We start from the raw sequence: 22,516 nt of genomic DNA on the forward strand, positions 1-22,516 counted from the left end.
TTTGTCCGACTGTCATCAAATTAAACAAATGAACAGTGCCAAAAATATGGATTTCATTATATGGACAAACAAATTCAAGTACAATTATCAGTTTACCATACAATTATCTATTTATTACTGTATGAGTTTGATATGGTAATAAACTTATGTGCAATTATTTACCACATTTTTATACCATGTACAGTAGAATCTCGATAAGTTAAAGTCCAAGGGAAACACAAAATATTTTAAGTTATAGAGGTTTTAAGTTATCAAGTGTCTATGTTAGGTAAAGGTTAATATAGAGGTATGTACATGTTTCTATGTACCCTAGTTAATATAGAGGTATGTACATGTTTCTATGTAGTTACTGAGGGCCTATTTATTTAAGAGGGATTATTTATTTAAGTTATAGAGGTTGCGTCTTTTAAGTTATAGAGGTTTTGGGCTCTGATGGGAAGGGAACATAGTATTTTTTGAAGTAACAGAGGTTTTTATGTTACCGAGGTTTAAGTTATCGAGATTCTACTGTATATGAAATATACCAAGGTATACTAAGTTTAGTCCCATATTGATGCTATGAACAAAATTTTGGTATAGGTGTTCATAAAATCACCTAATTAGTCCATTTTCGGTTGTCCGTCCGTCCGTCCGTCTGTGAACACGATAACTCAAAAAGAAAATAGATATCAAGCTGAAATACAGCGTACTCAGGACGTAAAAAGTGAGGTCGAGTTCGTAAATGAGTAACATAGGTCTATTGGGTCTTGTTGTTAAAGGTAAAAAATGTTCTTTATAAAAAAATAAACAACTTTTGATTGAAACATTTTTCCGTAAACATCACTGTTTACCTGTGAATACGCAAATTAGGCGTGAATTGTATAGTATGTATTATATAGGAATAACAGTTATGTATGTGTGACATGTATGCATGTGTAATGTGACAGGGTAATCACCACTGTTACCAATGGTTTTTCAACAATTAACTCAGTCAATCGTTTGTTTTCACTTGTTTTAAAATAAAGATAGATACATAAATAAGATATTAAAAATTGTGGCTATATTGCCAGTAATAGTGTAATGTTTATATAAACTATACATGTTTACACAAAGAGCATAAAATGAGCTAGTTATGTGGTTGTTAGGTAGAAAAATTATTTACTGAAGCGTGTACTTAGAATTCTTGATTCATTTACAATGTTATTAAACAAATAAATTAAAGATCAAAAAGAATACAATTGGTAATGAGGAAAATTAGTTCGTTACATCGAGTTCACAATAAATAAACTTTAAATTAAAAAAATAATTGTTCTATAAGTTTAATTGCTTATTACACTTAAAAATAATAATTTTAGTTTAGAAAGTAGAAACAATTAAGGTAGTTAAGGTAGTACGAGCATCAAGCAAAGAATTTTGGATTGAAATTATTTGTACCTTATTTAGAACTTTGATGATTAATGTTGTTATAACTTCATGAATGTAGACGAAAAATAATAATAAAATTTTTCTATACCTGCCTTGGTTTTCGAAATATCGAAAGCTAGCTAATTAATCAAAATTTTCAATTTTCGATATTTTGAAAATTATTCAAGATATTGAACAATTTTATTCGTACTTTTCATCTTATATCGTAAAGTTATATTATACTTCTTGGATTCATGTCTCGAACCCGGACATGGTTCGAGTGTATTTTTTTCAATTCTCTTTAATTTAGATTACTAGACAAGATATTTGTCAATATTTAGTTTACGCTTATGTATCATATTAAAAATCATCAATTATAATCGAGAGACCATGATGTAAACAAATATCGTATACATGATTAAAAGTAAACAAAAACAATAAGTAATAATAATAAATAAGTGAATAAACAAAGTAAAAATAAAAATTCAATGATTTGAAATTTGCACTCTGTGCCTAGAACTCGTATGGCCTAATTGTTAGGGCGCTTGGCATGAATCCAAGAAGTCCGGGTTCGAGTATATTTTTTTCAATTCTCTTTAATTAATATATTTTTTTAAATTTGTGGACACACACCTGTACTCATACATCCTTAATTAGTTGGACACAACGATTTTTTTTGTTTTAAATAATTTATTAAAGTTTTTACTTTAATTTAAATATTTTTTTTTTTAATTTCCATCTACTCGTTTTGGAGAAATCTATAAAAACATATCAATCATCTACAGTTTTACCATAAAACCCATGTTAATTATGCCTATTTTTGAAGTCATTTTTTAATTTATCTCTAAAATTTTCAGAACTGATTTAGACTTCATGTAAAAAAAATCAAGCTTTTTATTTAAATTTGTCTTGGTGCTAGTACATCCTTAAAAACCCACGTTAGTATTTGTTGTGTGCATAGTAGGCTAAGGGTACAACTAAATCAATCGCAGTGCAGTTTTCGTATTAAATTTTGCAATAAATCATTCGTTTTATTTAAAATATGACTATTTTTCAATTGTGTACATGTAATTGATATAGTAAATCTATATACAGTATGCCGCATTGAAAATGAAAACACTCATTTTCTTTATTTATAGGAATAACGATTTGAAATTTTACACAGTCATTAACAAATAGGAGCGATTCTTAATATTTTGTCTAGAGTCAAAGATGTTTAGAGATATCCACAAAAAACTGTTGGAAAAAGTTGCTTAGAATACTTTTGTATACCCATATACGATTTTCATGACAAAGATAGAATTTATTATTTTGATCCACACTCATAATTATTGAATTACAAGTTTATTGAAATACATAGCTATATTAAATTATTAATTTATCCAGTTTTTACATTCCATAGTTCACTAGTAATGAAAGTTTCGCTAGCGAAGCGAGTGGGTGGCCTGCTAGTACCTATAAAGTTAATATTACAAGAAGTCATAACAACATTATTTTATTTATTATTTGTAGCATGTTTTACACTAGAAATGAATAATAGATTTCACCAGGTTTATGAAAACTTTAATATATATATGTGGCTAAAAGTTACCACTAAACTTTACAAAGACATGAATAAATATAATTTTATAGACAGATAGGAAAGTTACCTATGAGAAGTTAACACTCTCAATTGTTTATTTTAGCTTATTTAAATTTGTATCATACATTTACTCCTTTATTTATCGCTTTGACGTTTACCTTAGATTTTTAACTCGTTATTTCTAATATAAGTTTATTTATAATATATCGGCTATTAACAATAGCTGAATAATAATAAATAATAATTTTAAATTTAAAACTCACATGGTTTTATCAGAAAATTGTCATGTAAGTGTGCTACCTTCACATCGATAAAGTAACGTATGAACTTTGTACTCTGACACGAATGCGAATATATTATAAATAAGACTTTATGATGTACACTTTCATATTATTTATAATTAAGAATTGAATAATTACAAAAGATCTTGTACATATAAATTTTCACTCAGTTAATAAGGTAATTTTGACCCAAAAAGTTCAAAAATAGGGTTCATTATACTATTGGGCGAATAATTTTTGAGAAAAACGATATTTCGGATCGATTTTCAAAGTTATCTCGAAAAATATCCGCCTGAGCGTTAAATGAACCTGATTTTTGAAATTTTTAGGTTAAAATTACCTTATATATTGAGTTTCATCGAAATTGGAAACATACCAAATTTTTCGATTTTTTGCAATTTTCTTAAGGGGTACCCTTGGGAAAAAATCGAAAATTCGAGAAAAATTTTGTGTCACCGAATTTGATAAAACTCAGTTAATAAGATAATTTTGACCCAAAAAGTTCAAAAATTGGGTTCATTATACTATTGGGCGAATAATTTTTGAGAAAAACGATATTTTGGATCGATTTTCGAAGTTATCTCGAAAAATATCTGCCTGAGCGTTAAATGAACCTGATTTTTGAAATTTTTAGGTTAAAATTACCTTATATATTGAGTTTCATCAAAATTGGAAACATACCAATTTTTTCGATTTTTTGCAATTTTCTTAAGGGGTACCCCTTTGATAAAAATCGAAAATTCGAGAAAAATTTTGTGTCACCGAATTTGATAAAACTCAGTTAATAAGATAATTTTGACCCAAAAAGTTCAAAAATTGAGTTCATTATACTATTGGGCGAATAATTTTTGAGAAAAACGATATTTCGGATCGATTTTCGAAGTTATCTCGAAAAATATCCGCTTGAGCGTTAAATGAACCTGATTTTTGAAATTTTTAGGGTAAAATTACCTTAAATAATGAGTTTCATCGAAATTGGAAACATACCAAATTTTTCGATTTTTTGTAATTTTTTTAAGGGGTACCCCTTTGATAAAAATCGAAAATTCGAGAAAAATTTTGTGTCATCGAATTTGACAAAACTCAGTTAATAAGGTAATTTTGACCCAAAAGGTTCAAAAATTGGGTTCATTATACTATTGGGCGAATAATTTTTGAGAAAAACGATATTTCGGATCGATTTTCGAAGTAATCTCGAAAAATATCCGCCTGAGCGTTAAATGAACCTGATTTTTGAAATTTTTAGGTTAGAATTACCTTATATAATGAGTTTCATCGAAATTGGGAACATACCAAATTTTTCGATTTTTTGCAATTTTTTTAACGGGTACCCCTTGGTACCCCTGACTGAATTGACTGACTGACGAATTGAACTGACGAATTTTCAGAATGCCTCAAACACTTATTCAAAAATATCTACCGGCACTCGGGCTAACACGTCATTTTACAAGTAAAATTATATCGAAGAATTAAGTCGAAAGTGTTGTGAAAACACACCCAGTAATAATCCAGAATTGCAATTTTACCGTTTTTCTGGTAATCCAGAATTGCAATTTTACTGTTTTCCTAAATATTTTTATGAATTAGAGAGAGAAAAAAACCTAAAAATAAAAATAAAACACGAGATGGCGTTCTACTTTACTAGCATATATTATTTGTCATTACTACTATATGCCTCGTTGTAAAAATATTTGCTGTGAGAGCAAAATAAACGAATTTTTGTTAAAATATAATTTTATTTTTGAAATTAACTTTATAATTAACCATTAACTGAGAAAAATTTTCAATAAAATTGTGACATTCACATTAATAATAATAAAAAATGTTTAATTACAAATTGTTTATTTAATGATTTTAAAAAAAATATATATAATATATATAGGCCTCTACCTGCACATAAATAGTCGTCATTCATATTCATTAGTTATTCAACTGTATATAACATTACGTTATTGTAAACAATGCACAAAAATATAAAATTATTATTGTTGTAGTTACATTTGCAAAATTATGGTAATATATTCATTGTTCATCATTTGAAATTATTTACCTAGTTCATTTGAATATTGTGTAGGTTATAGTCTAGATTTATTTAAAACTGAGTGTAATTAATTGAATAGGGCGGCCTTGACAATCATCTAATTACCACATTCGTCATTCAAGATAAAACGAGTTATAGTGAAATCAGGTAGAGAAAATCAAATTTCTCGGACTTAAATTGTGATTGATGATGGAAGTATCATGCCCGCATATAATGATCTCTCTGAAATAACTCAAATTGCCTCATTTTTCAAACAATTATATATCGAAAACGGTGAAGTAAGATAAAAAATGTCAAGAGTCAGAAAGTGTTTCAAATAGTCCAAACTATAATATCATATGGTTTTTAAATCAAATTTTAGACCAGAACCACAAAATAATTTTTATTTTCGTCAAAAGTGTATGGAATTGTCCAAAATATAAAGTCGGCAAAAAACCGTACTTTATTTTTTTTAACGCTTATATATGGAAAACGGTGAGGCAAGGTAAAAAATGCCACGAGTTAAAAAGTGTGTAAATTTGTCCTAAATATAAAATCATATAGTTTTCACATCAAATTTTTGACCAGAAACAAAATAATTTTTATTTTGGTCAATAACATATTTTAGGCAAAAACCCAACAAAAAACCGTTTTTTTTAAACTCTTATATCGAAAAAGGTGAGGTTTAGTGAAAATTGTCAACACTTCGTTCAAAATATTTCTTCAACCACACAATAATCTTTATTTTCGTCCAAAAAAAAGTTGCAGGCGAAAATTCGAACTTTTGTTTTCGAATGTTTATATCTCGAAACGGCGAGGCTACAAAATGCTGAGAATTGTTCGAAATATGAAATCCAATAGTTTTTTTAATGTTAAATAAAGAAAATTTTGTGTCCAGAAGTAATGCACTTCTGTCCCATGTAACGTCTATGGGCGTTAATCGAAAAAACACAAGTACGCATGTATATGACTTTGTTGAGTGCACTCAGACAAACATTTTCCATCGGATTAGACGGTTTTTAGGTTTTATTTCTTCGATTATACTTTGAATGTGCCAAAATATTAAAAAGAACTTACAACTGCATAATGTCTTGCCCAAAATCAACCACCCACTCCATCCCAATCGCTCAGAGCAAGACCTTATACAGTTGTTAATATTTTTGCAATTTCCCAACTCGCACTCGTTAAAATTTCGCATGGAAACGTTAAGTAATAGTATGAAACAAAACAAATAAAAAATTCGTAATTATTAAGCTTACCTATGTTGGTAGAATTTCAAAAAGAAATGTTGCAACTAGTCAATATTAGAAGGATGGCCAATCTGAAACAAAAATGTCAAATTTAAGCAAAATGTTTGTACAAATATAACGAATACACTTCAGTTGAATAAAATATTTTCCCACTTTGTACAGAGTAAAGCCAATAAGGTAAGGGCTAAGAAATTCGGTGTTGCATTTTCTTCAAAGAAAGTATTCATTTTGAAAAACTCTTTAATTCATTTTGTCCAATTTCACGAAACGTTTGTATGTAATATCTTTAGTATGTATGTTTTTAGTCCAGTAGTTTTTGAGTTTATTCGTTACAGATACACAAACAAAAGACAAAAAAGTAAAATTTTCCTCTTTATTAACTTTCCAGAGAAAGTTAATGTAATGGGATCGATTTTGAAAAAAAGTAGGCGCTACATTTATAATATACGAAGTTACGATAGGAACGTAAGTTCCTACCGGGTATCCCATGACACCCCTCGTCCTTTTTCTTTATTTCAAAAGATAGTCGATATTCAAAATTAAAATATTTATGAAAATTCCCCCCTCAAAATTTTATTTTATTTTTTTTTTATCGATAGTTGTTTTAAATTCCCAAAAGAAAAAATTTGGATCCCTGGTACAATACTCCACTACCGATGTCAAATAAATTGATGATTATTTTGAAAGGAAGCACGAAAAAGCACAAGGATATATAAAAGATACATAACAGTTATTCTAGCAATTTATATAAAAACGATGTTTTTATTTTATATTCTGAGGGAATGAATTTATAAAAGTAAATGGAAAGCCCACATTCAATCACTCATGCAAGAAAAAATAAATACAATTAGTTAAAAAAAACCAATTGTTTTAGTAAAGTCTTTATTGGATTATTGTAGGAATTGAGTAAATTCTATGCCTACGCATTACAGTACATATGGCGTGATTTTTCATTTCGTCGGTAAGCTAATCATTTTGTGTATTTATCTATATCTCTATATATTGTAAATGCGAAAGTCAGCATGTTTGTTTGTTTGCTAAGCTTTCACGTTAAAACTAGCGAATGGTTTTTAATGAAACTGTACAGCAACACAGCTTATACTTCAGAATAACACATGAGCTATAATTTATAAAGATATATTAATAAAAAAAAAAAAATTAATTTAAATTTAATTTGTCATTGCTTACCATAAATTACAGATTTCTGTAAAAGTAGTCATTTGACATTACTATAAATTACAAATTTCTGTAAAAATTGTCAATATAAAATATTTTACGGCCATCTTTTTTGATATACTCAATGAATAATTATGAATAATTACGACTATTATACATTTAAAAAAATAGAAAACCATACATTTATATTTCCATGTAAAACAATCCTTGCCATTATTTCGAGTGTTATAGAAAGGCGATAAGCGAGAGCAATTTTTATGAATCTTTACTTTTAATCCCAGCGAAGCGAGTGGGTATCACTCTAGTTTATATATATTTATGATGTAATAACATTTCTATCGTTTTCAAATCAATTATAATATTTTCTCAAGTAGAAAATACTATTAAATAACAATAATTTTTGGGATATAATTTTTTGATAGGTATGAAAATAATTGAAGTAAAAAAGGTTTTTGGTTTTTCGATAAAATATTTCAATAGTAATGAATTTAGAATGTTTATATTTATTTATATCTTATGTTCGCCCACAACTTTACCGATACTGTTTAACAATCACGGTTACTAGATAGCTGCTAAAATTTCGAAAATTTTAGTGACAAATAGTTTTTCTTTAAAAGCTATTATTATCTTTTACTTTAAAAGCTATTACAATCTTTACCAAAAGATTGACGCGAGTGCTGGCAGGTTAAAGAAATTATTTTCTACCTAGTTCAGCTCTTTACAAAAGCATGTTTTTTAGTTTTTTAAACTATTATTTTTAAATTTTTGGGTGAATTATTTCAATTGTAGGGACATCACCATCCTTATTTGGAGTGCAAAAGCGAAAAAAAAAAACGATGCATCGACTGGTACTAAAATTTTGACACAGTGATATCGTTAAGATGTCACATTTAGAAATTCAAAGTAAATTTTATGACTTGACAAATATAAAGACAAATAAAAACAAGTGAAAACAAACAATCGACTGAGTTAATTGTTGAAATACCATGCGTAGACAATGTTGATTACTCTGTCACATTACACACACATACATGTCACTATACAATTTGCGCATAATTTGCCCTCTCATGGGTAAACAGTGATGTTTAAGAAAAAAATGTTTCAAACAAAAGTTGTTTATTTTTTTATGAGGAACCCTAAAAAATAACATTTGAATTTTTGTTCTATCTCTAACGGTTTACAAGATGGGTCCTACGGACCCAAGACCCAATTGAACTATGTTGCTAATTTATGAACTTGATGTCACTTTTTACGTCCTCGGCACTCTATAAAAACTTCGTGTAGATAGCTCTTTTCGTTTTTCAGTAATCGTGATGAAAGATGGACAGACAGACGACAGACAGACAGCAGACAGACAGACAACCGGAAATGGACTAATTAGGTGATTCTATGAACACCTATACCAAAATTTTTTTTGTAGAATTAATATTTTTAAGCGTTATAAATTTGGGACTAAACTTAATATACTATAATATATTTCATATATACATGGTATGACAATCGTTTGTTTTCTTTTTTCGTGCAAACAAACAAAAACTTAAATAATTTGAATAATACAATGTTTTATATTCTGTGTAGGTCATCCTTCTATCCAGATATGAATTAAATGTATACTTCCTCTTGTTTGTTATGTATTAAGAAAACATTTTATTGTACATACATAGTAGTATAAGTACAAGTTGCTCCCTCAGAACAATCTCTAGTAATTATAACTTACATTGTCATACAACACTCCACAGTTTAGTTATATGTATTTATACCTACCTTCTATACTAACCTAATATCTACCTACCTACTAGGTTGTGTTGTATTGTGTACAATGCTTTACTACTATACTAGTAGAGTATATACTTGAAGTAGCAATTAACTGCAGTTATAATTAGGATCTTCTGTGTATGTTGACGTGTATATCTTTTACCTTAAAGATTTCTATAAGTATGGTAAGGCAAGATGTAGTACCTTCGATACATTTTACCTTCAAATACCATGAGATAGCGACTATATGAAGTCAACGTTTATTTGCTAGAAGGTAAGCCACCGAGGGAATGAACAATTCCATGTGTCTCTAGTAGTAGACTTTTGGTTGAAAATAAATTGTGCATTTTTTAAAAATTGATATTGGCGGCGAAAGGACCTCCTTAATTCAATAAAATAAGTATTTGAGTTCTTAAAAATAGTATAGCAAAAACATATTGGCTTGAATCAAAGTATTTACTTGCCTTAAGAACAAATCCATCTATAGTACTTTTTTTAGTTAATTATATATTCTTCAATAAATTTCACGGTAACATATATGTTTTAGTGTTAAAACTGAATATTTCGGAAAACTAATTTTCTGTTTTTTTTTCACTTCCTCTAATTGATAACTGATAGTAGTATAATTCAAGAAAAGTTGGTAGGGTATTACTTTCTCAAGTAAGACTCTTAACAATTGTTAACGATTTTAAACATTTTTTTCACAAAAATTTACACGGTAAGTTGATCGAAATTTCACCAAACAATAGATAAAGACTTATTTTTTCTTGTAATCTAATATTTTTTAATTAATTAGAATGCCAAAAAAAACCCTGAAATTACATTCCATTGAAACCATTATACTTAATAGAAGGTAATTTATAATGCCGCTTTTAGCTTTAAACTTGATGTAAATTGTCTAGGAGGGTAACTTTGATAAGGCACTCATGTACTATGAATCTAACAACGTAATGAACTACTGATATATGGTAATAGGTACACACTAAATGAAAATTTTTTTAATTTTTTTTTATGGATAAGCAAGAATATGTTAGCTTAGAAAAAAAGCAAAAGGAAGTCTCCTTCATCCCAAGACTTTAAAACTCCTTTTAAAGTAGTTACTGGACTCTCAGAGAAAAAAAATGCTGTTTCAATCTTATACATTATATGTTCGATTCCCTAGAGTGGACTGAAAAGTTCTAATACAGAGCCTCTAGATACAATCGGTAAGATTTATCCTTCATACATTAGGGTGTGATCCATGGTACATTATGATATTGCACCATGGTTTATGTACAAATTTTCTACCATGAATCATGTTTTCATCGATGTCTATTTAACATCTAAGTTCTTCTCTCGAAAAATAACTTTAATCGAGGAACATGCTTTAAACGAAAAATGTTAGTTTCAAAGGCACTTTATTTAATTCGATCTAAGTTTTCAAGTTTAACTTAAAACTTCATAACTCGCAAACATTAGACGCACACTCTAAGTTAAAATGTTGTTCTTTATAAAAACACCGAATAGTAAACCGAATAGTATAGACAGTAATTGATAGAAAAAATTTAGCTTTTGCGCGTTTCCTTATCCAATTTGAGCATAACAGTTTTATTGAAAATTTTTTTCGAAAAGTGCCTGAATTCCAGAAATAATTATACGAAATAATAATTTTGATGGATAGTTTATTTATAATAGTATGGCTTTAAATAAACACATAAATGTAAATTTTATCGCTGGTACTATACTCTCCTACATTATATACTTACTATATGTATAGTCTTATACAGTAAGTACGTGTATACTTAGAAAACCTACAAAAATAAAACTTGGTATATGTACATCTTAGTAGGAAATATTAATGGGGGATATGACTGTATTTAAAGGTGTTATTGTTATTTTATAGTATATTTTTTGTTCTCTTACCTAAATGCATATCTTTCTTGTACCACACAAGTTCATATTATTTACCGACTTCAAGGAAAAAGGAGGAGGTTATCAATTCGTCTGTATTTTTTTGGCTCACGTTATCTTATCTTTCTTGGTCTACAGATCTTGAGTTTAAAAGTATCTTAATAACTGTTTTATTGTCCTGTTGTCAAAATGTATTGTAGCAACATGTTCTAATATTGTATGTCTTCATACCAAATAGTTGAAGACTGATCGAGAAGTTTTGTCAACTTGGATTGAATCTGTTTTTTCCAAGTTGAACCAGTGGAAGTAATTCACTCCTCATCAAATATACTAAAAATTGAAATAGTGTGGTTTGTCTGTGAGTATACGGTCTGTTTCGATAAATACATACTAAGGTATATAATGATATGCGCACGATAGTTTACGTACATTAATTTTTTTATAAAAACATTAATTTTTTTATAAAATAAGTAGCTAAATAGAGTTTTATAATAAAATAAGTAGCCAAATACAGTTTTTATAATAAAATAAGTAGCCAAATAGAGTTTTTTTTAAGTAATTTTGCATTTAGGTCACTACTCCACACTATGATAAAACACATCCACTGTTTAAGTCGTATTTTATTGGATGAATTTTATTTTGCTGAATGTATTTTTATTAATTGATTAATATAAGAGTAGGTTAATTATCTCGTAAATAAGGCTTTGCTAAAGAACATTGTATTCTTTTTTTTTCTCAGCTTCTTCAGGAAGCGAAATTTCTGTAGTCAATTATAGAACACTCTGTATTGACTTGTACACATTTAGAAGTCACTATATTATTTATTACACAAGTGAACCACAGTCATGCATTTGTACTGTTTCACAACTATTTGCTTATAATACCCAAGGTGAACATTAACGTAATATGTATACGATACAGAAAAACAATTTGAAACTTTCAACGATAACGAGAACGTTTTATTTGAGGTGAAAATCATAAACAAATCTCTTAACTACCAACAATTTGAATCGACATAAAAAAATTATAGATATCTTGGCCATACTGTTCAATCGAACTTAACCTTTTTCTAGATAAAAAATTTTTTTAAACCTGTATAATATAAAGGGTATCTTTATTAAGTTGACACACGTTTGAAGCCCGCAAAAATAAGTTTTTCGATAAAAATACTTCAAGCAGAATATTGTTGGGTCTATAGGTGTACATCTTACGCAGACATTAAACTTGATCCAGGTTTTCAGGCTCAATGAAAAGCTCACTCTATTCCATACCTGGTAATAGATAGTTGTTATCGTTTAAAAAGGTAACATTTTTTGTTCGCAATATTTTTCCGCAATTTGTACAGTTTAGGCAAATAGAAACTGAAAAGTTTTATCCAAAATTGTTTTCGTATGTCCATCTAAATGTATCTAGGCACTCTTCGAAAAAAATTTTCGAATAAAAGTGGTTTTCTTCTACAAAATACCATTTTTGCTCAAATTGAATGAAGAAGCGTGCAAAAAGCTATGCAGTGCTTATAGGGTTTTATAGGGTATTTTTGCTATCAATTACTGTCTTAACTATTCATTTTACAAAAAAATGTTTCAAACAAAAATTGTTTGCCAATTTATGAAGAACAACTTTCTAATTTAAAGTCATCTAATGTTGGTCAGTTATGAATTAGAGTGAAGTCAGTTATGACATTTTTCTCGATTAAACTTATTTTTCGAGTTTTACGCAGATGAAAAGTTAAAAAACATACCCTGTATACTATAGGAAGGGGAAAAAGGGTTAATTTTTCAGCCGTTAAGGGCCTTTCAAAGGCCGTTAAAAAGAAATATTTATGCTGTTCGTTTTACGTTGTAAAGGGTAGCGTTTTACGTTTATTTGTTATTCATATGCATTAATTTCTTCTAATTTTTTGAATATTCAAAGTACTGTTGTGGACACAAAGTTCTTACTTAGTATACACCTTATAACTGATTGACTGACTGACACTATATTTTTTGAAACAATGAGCTTTTGTCCTTTTTTATTGTTTTAAAAGACGTTCGTTATCGAACCAAGAGACTACATATTCTATCTTAATAAGATAAAAAAAAATTAAACTTACCAATAAGACAGTAAAAATTATTTAAATGATTATATATCTTTTAAGTTTATCCAACGATTTTGATTTCAGATCTTGTCATATATTCTCCCATCGTTTATAAAAATTTAGTATGACTTTATGTTTCAAATAATAAATTTTTTTCAAGTAAGCATATCGTTTTGTTAAAGTTTAAATATTAAATGCGAATAAATGTTTCTACATATTCATTAAAATTTGAACATTTTTATTCTGTTGTAATAAAACGTGACGAAATTTATTTCAGCTTACCTCTCGCCTTAATTCAAAAATGCCTCAAGACAAAATAACTAAATATATATATGGCCACTTCAATTGGAAAGAACATATGAAATATTATATCCCAATATTCATATAATTCTATTCGCACCGTGCGCGAGTTTCGTTTCCATGACAATGATACACTACTTTAATTATAGAATTGTATGGATGCATATATAACTGTATGGATTGCATTGAAGGCTTACATTGAAAATTTAATGTTATTGTCTCACAAATTTAAATAAATAATTATGATAATTTACATTTGAAAAATAATATTTGTGCAATTTGATTTCTTATTTTCACAATTTTTAATGCATTAAGTTTAATAATTAATTAGTGTTTTTCAATAATTTTAATTTGACAGTTTCTATAACATTAACATGTAAAGAATTGCAAATTAGTCATAACAGCCCCTTTTATCACCAAAATTTTTCACTGGAAACGCTGGCATCGATTTTATTATCCCTACCATGACTACGCACACAACGAATAGTCGCATATAATTATTATACCAGATAAATGTATAGTATACAAAAGTAAATTATTAACTTTGTTGCATAGATATAATATGAAATGGGAATATATTACTTAGATAGCAAAAGATAGAAACAATTATATATCGTTATATTATTCATACAAATTTGTTAGTTAATTTAGGACAATACAAAAACATATTAACATTAATGCAAACGATTATCTTCATTTGTATTCTTATATATTTATTGTAGACTAATGACTTCTTTTCTTTTCTTTCAGCTTACCTCTTTTTCTACACTGTTAAAAACTTATATTATGGTGATATTAACAAAAAAAGTTTTGAAAGCACAAAAACTTTAGGAGCACGGAGTTCTTACACAGGCTCTCCAAATCATCGAAAACTCAACGATTAGACCACACCATCCTTTTTAGATGTATATGTGTTCCTTTCTGGCGCACTAGAGGCCAAACGCGTAGTCCGATTTTGATTATACGGAGTAGAGCGAGCTTGAAAACCTAGGTCATGATTTTTGCCTGGGTAAGATGTGCGCCTACAAACCCAACATTTTTTGCTTAAAGCATTTTTATCGATAAAAGTTATTTATCGAGTTTCAATGATATGTGCACTTAAAAAAGTCACCCTGTATACACAGAACATGTATTATATGTATAGTTTCGTTTAAATACATAGATATCAATGGTATTTCGGCAATTTAGTATTCGGAATTGCCTCCATCTTAATGAGTCCCGATTATCGAGATTGCTGTACACCATATTTTAAGGATTTGCTGCCCCACATTTTTGCTGCTCCTGTTGCCTGGCTCGCTCCCTTCTGGATCGGGCCCTACGTGAATTGAGTAATTACGTATTGCAATGCAAACACTATAAATGAAAATAGACAGACCTGAAGAATTATCAGTACACACAGATAAATTAAGCCAAGGATAAAAGCTCTTTATGACTTTTAAATAAAATTTAAAAAATGTCTAGTGATGAACTTGTATAATATATTTTTCATTTATTTTACCGCATTTAAAATAATTGATGTATACACAAAGAGATATCAAAAGATATCAGGTGGCAAATGAAATATAAATTTTCGTAATCATTTAAATGATTTTATATTGGAGTTGAATGAATAAAATGTTTGTTTGTTTGTGTGTTATTAAATCACAATCTGTATAATAAATAGATGGTCTGTATGTTTTGTTGTATAATTGTTTGTGCATGAATAAATACCTACCGTATGTTATTTGATCAATTTTAATTGTCTTCACAGTGTATATTTGGAAAAAAAAGTGTATCGCAATCATATTAGGAGCGAATTTCCGAAGGAAATGCAGCTATTGCCTTTGTACTGATAATGATGGAATTTGAAAAAATTTCTTCATATATTCATCGATCCAACCTAATAGATGTCAAAAATGACCATTGCTAAGATTTATATATATATATATATATATATATATATATATATATATATATATATATATATATATATATATATATATATATATATATATATATATATAACGCTTAGTTTTCGAAATAAAAATTAAAAAAGCAATAAGTATTCTTGTTATTTTTTTCAATCCTTGAGGGAATTCGATTAGCTAACGCAGCTCCTGCGTTACGAATTTGTTTACTGAATTGGTTATGAAAATATTTAGTCATCAAATCCGTTACGGCTTTTATAAACACATTTATGATTGGCGTGAAACTTTTAAATTTTTTAAAAATTCTCTTAAATATTTATTGCTAGCAAAAAAAAATTTATAAAACAAAACAGTTTTCGAGATAAGAATGGTTGAAATGTTAGATATTATTGGTATTACTATTCTTTTCTATCTGCAATGGGTACTTTTTCTTCCGAAAATTCGGTTAAGTTTCAAAATGTTCATTGTTAACACCCAGGTAGAGTGTAATAAGAAAATTAACAGAATTGAGCCCTGAAGAATTTAGCAAAATTGACGAAACGCTGCCGAAAAATCTTAAGATAAGACCTTTTTTATCCATTTTTCGCATTAAAGCCTTATATCTAGTTAGAATTTTCAAATAATGGATTTTGCATTTCCAGAATGTACATATATTTAATTATTTTCTCTCTAAAAATTTTAATTTAGTGTAGTCTTTTAAAACTAAAAACGCGTTTTTCTCAAAACAGCATTTTCAACCAATAAAATTTTTGAAAATTATATCGATATATTATATCGATTTAGACCACTTTAAAGTTGGAAATATTTTAGAAGAATTTTGAATTTTTATCAAAATGCATTTTATCAAAAACTCATAATTTTTTTTTGACTACTTGTCAGCTAATATTTATATTCGTCTATCGACTAAAGAAATTTTCTAAAATTTTTCATTTTGGATAACCCAAACCAGAGAAATGATGCTTAACGTCAGACACCTTTTTTTTAAGACCTCCAGGAGATTGACTGCAGGAGCAGTATCGTATCTAATTTTTGAAATCGTATAACGCGATCTTAAAATTAAAGAAATGCCCTATATGTATACGGTTTTTATATTTATGTAAAATAAATAGTCTACTCAAAAAAGCTCGTTTGAAAAAACGTGTTAAACTACACCCATTGATTTCAATGTTTATAAGGATATTACCTAATTTTTTTCCAAGCTGTGTGCGGTCGGATGTTGCAGATATGCATTTTGATGATAAAAATACAAAAAATTTCACATTTTGACGGAAAAATACTTTCTATATTATTCATAGAGTGTTTTATAAAAAATTCAAATTTCACTTGTTAATTATGTATTATGTGACATATATTTTACTAATATAGTATGCTTTTAATATCAAATAACTTAACCGTAGTCATAAACTCAAAAAATATGCACATAAAAATTGTTGAATAATTGAAATACAATGTTTAGTGTTTTAGAGTATGAAAAAAAATCCGTTCTATTTATTATTACCACATGAATATACAGGTTTAATTAAAATAATGGAGATTACCTGTTTGGCTTAAATGGTACGAAAATAATCATAATTAGTGGTAGAGTATTTATAAACGATCTATATAATATGCATCATATAATACATCCACCTACATATTATTTACAGGATTGAGGAAAAGTTTGAAAATAGGAGAATACCTTGAGAGAGTCCTCGTTGTCGTCACAAATACATTTCACATAAGTAGGAATACAAAAAATTGCTTAAAATTTTGGGGTACCTAATAATTGGAGAAAATATAATATTATATTTTCCGGTGTTCTTAAAATATTGGCTGTTTTCGATTTTATGGATAATCCAATTTTGTTTCACATGTTTCCGATGGCGAAGTACAAATGAGGAAATATTTTGATTAAAATAATTTAATGAGAATATGCTCATATGTTGGTTTAATAAAACAAAGAAAAAAATATAAATGTAAAATTTATGTATGCAAATGTGATTATATTTCCTATTTTGAATAAAATAAGTAAAAAAACAAAATAAAATCCATACTAAAAAAATTCTCATAAATATTTTATGTATAGAAATGTGTTTAAAAGGATTTTATTCTAGAAATTGTTTCTATATTATAGGAATTTGTAACACCTAAAAGCTAGTAAGTATACAACATGATAAAAAACATCTTAGCCGGAGAGCTGGTCGCCACCTTGACTATAAGGTACTCGCCACTAAGCTACAATTTTTTGTATGATTGATTTAATTATAGTTAAGTATCAAAACGTACTTTTGCCTGGGGTGGTGCGGTTGCAAGAATGTTTACATATGTTTTAATTTATATTATCTGGAGTTCATAAAATAATTGGCAGAAGATTCTTGCGGTTGCAAGTACCTGTCAGGTGTGTTTAAAATTATGACAAATTGACGTATTTTATAATATACAAGCATTTACAACCGAGAAAATCTTCTGCCAATATCTTACACGCTTAAAATAACATGAATAAAACATACGTAAACGGCAGACTTGTTAAAGTATATTATAAAATACTTCCGTTTGTCACAATTTTAAACACACCTGACAGGTACTTCCAAACGCGAGAATCGTCTGCTAATTATTTTATGAACTCCAGATAATATAAATTAAAACATATGTAAACGGCAGACGTGTGAAAGAATATATTTTTTTTTACAACTATAAAAATAGAGGGGGTATTTTTGCAATCGCGCCACCTCAGGCAGAAGTACGTTTTGATACTTAACTATAATTAAATCAATCATATAAAAAATTGTAGCTTTGTGGCGAGTACCTTAATCAAGGTAGCGACCAGCTCTTGGTCTATCTACACCAACCACGAGACTTTTTTTCATTCCTACTTATTTGTTTTTATAAATGTTTTTTTTCCTTTTCAAAGTAAATAACGACATTATTTAATAATTGAATATGTTTGTTTTTTCTTCCTTTTTATTCGAAAATTAAATATTACGTCTTACGTCAAAATGCGTGTACTGCGATTCATTCAAGTAGTTAATCCTTTCATAAACTTGAATCTTTAAAATACTTTCTATTTTTTTTAACACAATTATTGCGGTAAAATAAATTTAAAAAAAACATCCCCATTTTTAATGTTAACAAGTATAAAGGAAGTTTTTTGTTACATTTTTACTTTAATAAATCCAAATAGTACACACAATATCTGCTTTTGTACATTTTACTTATTTCTAACATTACAGCGAGAAAATGTAATAGAAATTAAAAACTTTTCATGAAAGATCTACTTTTTCGTTTCTCTTAAATTAAACTTTTGAGGTATTCCACAAGAATAATAAAAAACGGAAGGAATCTTGGGACACCCGGTAGGAAATGCGTTCTTATTGTATCTTCGTATATAATAAATGTAGCGCTTACTTGTTAACTTAGATTTGCTTTAAGTCTTTTGCTAGTTTGAATAATTGATTATGCACATCCTCATTTTCTGCTTTTTGCTTCTGTCTATATTATTAGAAATATTCAGTACGACTTGTAATCGATTTGCTATAAAAAATAAACACAAACAATTCTAAAAAAAATGAAAAATATACAAAATAAAAATTATTTGAAAATACAAAATAACTGTATTAGTAATTAATTATAAATATTAGTTTTGTAGTACGCTACCCTGCAGGTTTAGTGTAATTAGTTTCTTGTAAATAGTTTTTTTTTTATTTTTTTCTCTCATGGTACTATTTGCAATTCAGTACATTGTTAATTTAAGGTTTAATTTGTTTTAGTTTTTCTTTTTTTCTCTCACGATACTGTTTGCATATCTATGTATTGGTAATTCTGAGAAAATTTAAAGTCAGATACTCGTTTTATTTTTTGAAGAATTTAATATTATACCTACTTTAAGGAGGATCCCTCACCAGTAATAGAAAAAAATAAATTAGTAGAAAATGATCCAAATTTTTAGTATGTTGTAATTAACGATACATATTATTAAATCAAAAAAAAAATTTGGGTATCTTATCGATCAATTAAGAAAGTAATTAATTAAGATACCCAAATTTTTTTTTGATTTAATAATATGTATCGTTAATTACAACATACTAAAAATTTGGATCATTTTCTACTAATTTATTTTTTTCTATTACTGGTAAGGGATCCTCCTTAACTCTTTACTTTATGAATTAAGTAATAGTAAAATCAGTTTAAAAAAGACATACTTCTGATTTAGTAATCAACCCAATGTGTGCGTACATTGGCCTTCATTTGGCTTGACCAAGATATTTCTTATGACATAACATAAAATTTCCTTGCATTTAATTTAAATTATGTCCATTATCTTTAACTTAAGATAACTCACAACTAATTTTTTTGAATGGAAAATCATAAATTTTGAAAAAAAATTCAAATTGACAGGTTGTAAATATTTTTGCATATTCACAAAATTGCTAGCTGAATCGATTAAAAAAGTTTTAGTTTCCTAGGGATCGTTTTTATTTGTTGTTTTTTATGGGTTTCAAAATTATAACTTGCGATAAGGAATAAAGTCCAAAATTGCATAAAGTAAAATTACTTGGTGATCCAAGACGATAGGCTGAAAGTGGGAACAAGAAAAATCCTAACGTGAGTGCTATAGCGTTTCGAGAAAAATATTCACCTGATCTTTAGATGCAAATGAACCATTTATTTGGAAAATTTACATTAACATAACATACATACATACATACCAGTCAAACGCATAATTTTCGCTGCCGTCGGAGTAAAAAAACAAATTAAATTGCAAAGAAAGACGATGAATATAAGTTGGAACATAAAATGCATTCATATAATCTTTCAATAAATTTAATTAATAAAAAAAAAATGTTCGTGTCCGAAAATAATTAATTTTCTTTATTCACTGTATTATAATTTTTATTAAATGGTGAAAAGTTTCAATATGTTTCACAAATCAAGTTTACCTTTGAGAAAATACTGTTTAAGTGTTTTTCTATTGTAGTGGATAATAATATATCTTGAATCTTTAATAAATAGTTTAAGTGAACGGTAAACGAACGCTTCTTTTGTAATTTGATAATTTGATAAATAACATAGTTTAAAATTTATAAAACATTGTTGTGGAAAAACTTATTACAAAGGCTAATCTTTTGATTTTATTTTTTTGTTTTTGTTTATAAGTAATGAAAAATATATCCCACTCATTTCCTACATTGTACGTAAGTGTTCCTCGAAGATTGACGTAAAGAATATGTTGAAAAAGTTCTGGTAATTAAATTACAGCTTAGGATTCCGATCTAATACTCGTCTAGTAAACGAACCTTGTGGATATGGAATTTTGGATTCAGGCCTGATAATAATAGTTTATTTATTTTTATTGTAATAATTATCATTTTTTTTATTTATTCTTATAATTTGCATATTATAATTTTAACTATTACTTACTAGCTCGACGAAAGAGAGTACGAAAGTCTTCGATATCCGTGCGTAAAAATAAACTTCAACAGTAATTTAGTTTATTTTTATGTGTAGGCAATTTTATTTCATATATGATGTACAAATTACATAATGAACAAAATTAAATGGTAATTATATCTTTCTCTAGCCTGTTTTTCCCTAAGCGGTAGATTTCTAGACACAATAAGCTGGAAAATGAGTGGTTAATCAGGAATTTGATAAAGGAATATGAAAGATATCGTGTGGAGGGGAAAAACAGGCTAAAAAAGTAATAATTAGATATACTCTAATCATCTTAGGATTTCACCTCGAACTCTAATGGAATCAGCTGATTTTTTGTACAAACCTTTATTTTGATAGTACAAATGTTGTCTCAAAAGTCACATATGATCCGTAGATATTCAAGGCCAAAGGTCTCAAAAATAAGTTTTTTGTGTATATCTCATTTCTTTTGTCTTCAATCGTCAGCATATTGCCAACTTTGTTTAAAAGGATAAAATTAATAAAAATTAATAACGGTTCCATATTTACTTTAATTTTCATGTTGAAAATGCCAGGTGTTTTATAGCTTTTAAAAAAAAGGTATAAGAAAACTTTTTTTAAATTTTGCCTAAAATTTTTTTTTGTTTCCTATTAAAATCCGGTGTTAACATGAAATTTATATATTCCTTATTAGAAAAAATATTTCGTTCATAAATTCTATAAACATTTTCTACTTTATATATACCTAATACTTACGCTGGAAATTCCAAACTCCAAAACTCTCTTGTGTTTCCCCAAAACTATCCCATCAACAGAATAAATTTTTAAAAATAGTTTAATTTTTTTATGAGTTATCTCGCGACAAGAAATTGGGGACGGGCACGCATAGACACGAACTGTATTGAGAAAAATGTATATTATACTGAAAAAAATTAAATTCGATATGAGAATATGGCCTTAAAATTACCTTTGATAAATACCAATGTAAACGTCTTTCTAAACAGGAATATTGTTAACCGCTATAGCCGAGTATTTTATTAATTTATTGAAAAATCATTCAAACAAAAGTTGTTTATTATAAGGAACAACTTTTACTATTCAAACTCTTTTTTTACGTCCTAAGCACGCTATAAAAATTTCAGGTCGATATCTCTTTTCGTTTTAGAGTTATCATTCTGACAGACGGACAGACAAAAGAGCAAACGGACAAACAGAAAGAGACTAATTATATGATTTTATGAACACCTATACCAATTTCCCTCGTATCTCGTAAGTATTTCTAAGCATTACAAACTTTGAACTAAAATTAGTATACCTTGATATATATTTCATACATACAGGGTAAAAATATTCCAGTAAGTAGTAAAAATTTAAAATTGTTATGAATAAATAATAAATGTATTTAATAATCTGAATGGTGATCATTTACAAAAATTCAAACCACAATTTATCTTCAACGTCATTGATTGAAAAAAAAAAATTATAACAAAAAAAAACATCTGAA

At 27.7% G+C, this 22,516-nt stretch overlaps 1 protein-coding gene across 1 annotated transcript in view; it reads right to left on the minus strand.

The window, feature by feature from the left end:
• The window catches only part of LOC123297244 (tachykinins), a 163,510-nt gene that overhangs the window by 34,880 nt on the left and 106,114 nt on the right, over positions 1-22,516 (minus strand). The window contains exon 4 of the mRNA XM_044878831.1: positions 6,526-6,587. The gene's annotated coding sequence lies outside the window, so the exon portion shown is untranslated. The remainder of the gene's footprint in view (positions 1-6,525; positions 6,588-22,516) is intronic.

Source organism: Chrysoperla carnea, chromosome 4 (assembly GCF_905475395.1).
Source record: "Chrysoperla carnea chromosome 4, inChrCarn1.1, whole genome shotgun sequence".
NCBI classification, from domain to species: Eukaryota; Metazoa; Arthropoda; class Insecta; order Neuroptera; family Chrysopidae; genus Chrysoperla; species Chrysoperla carnea.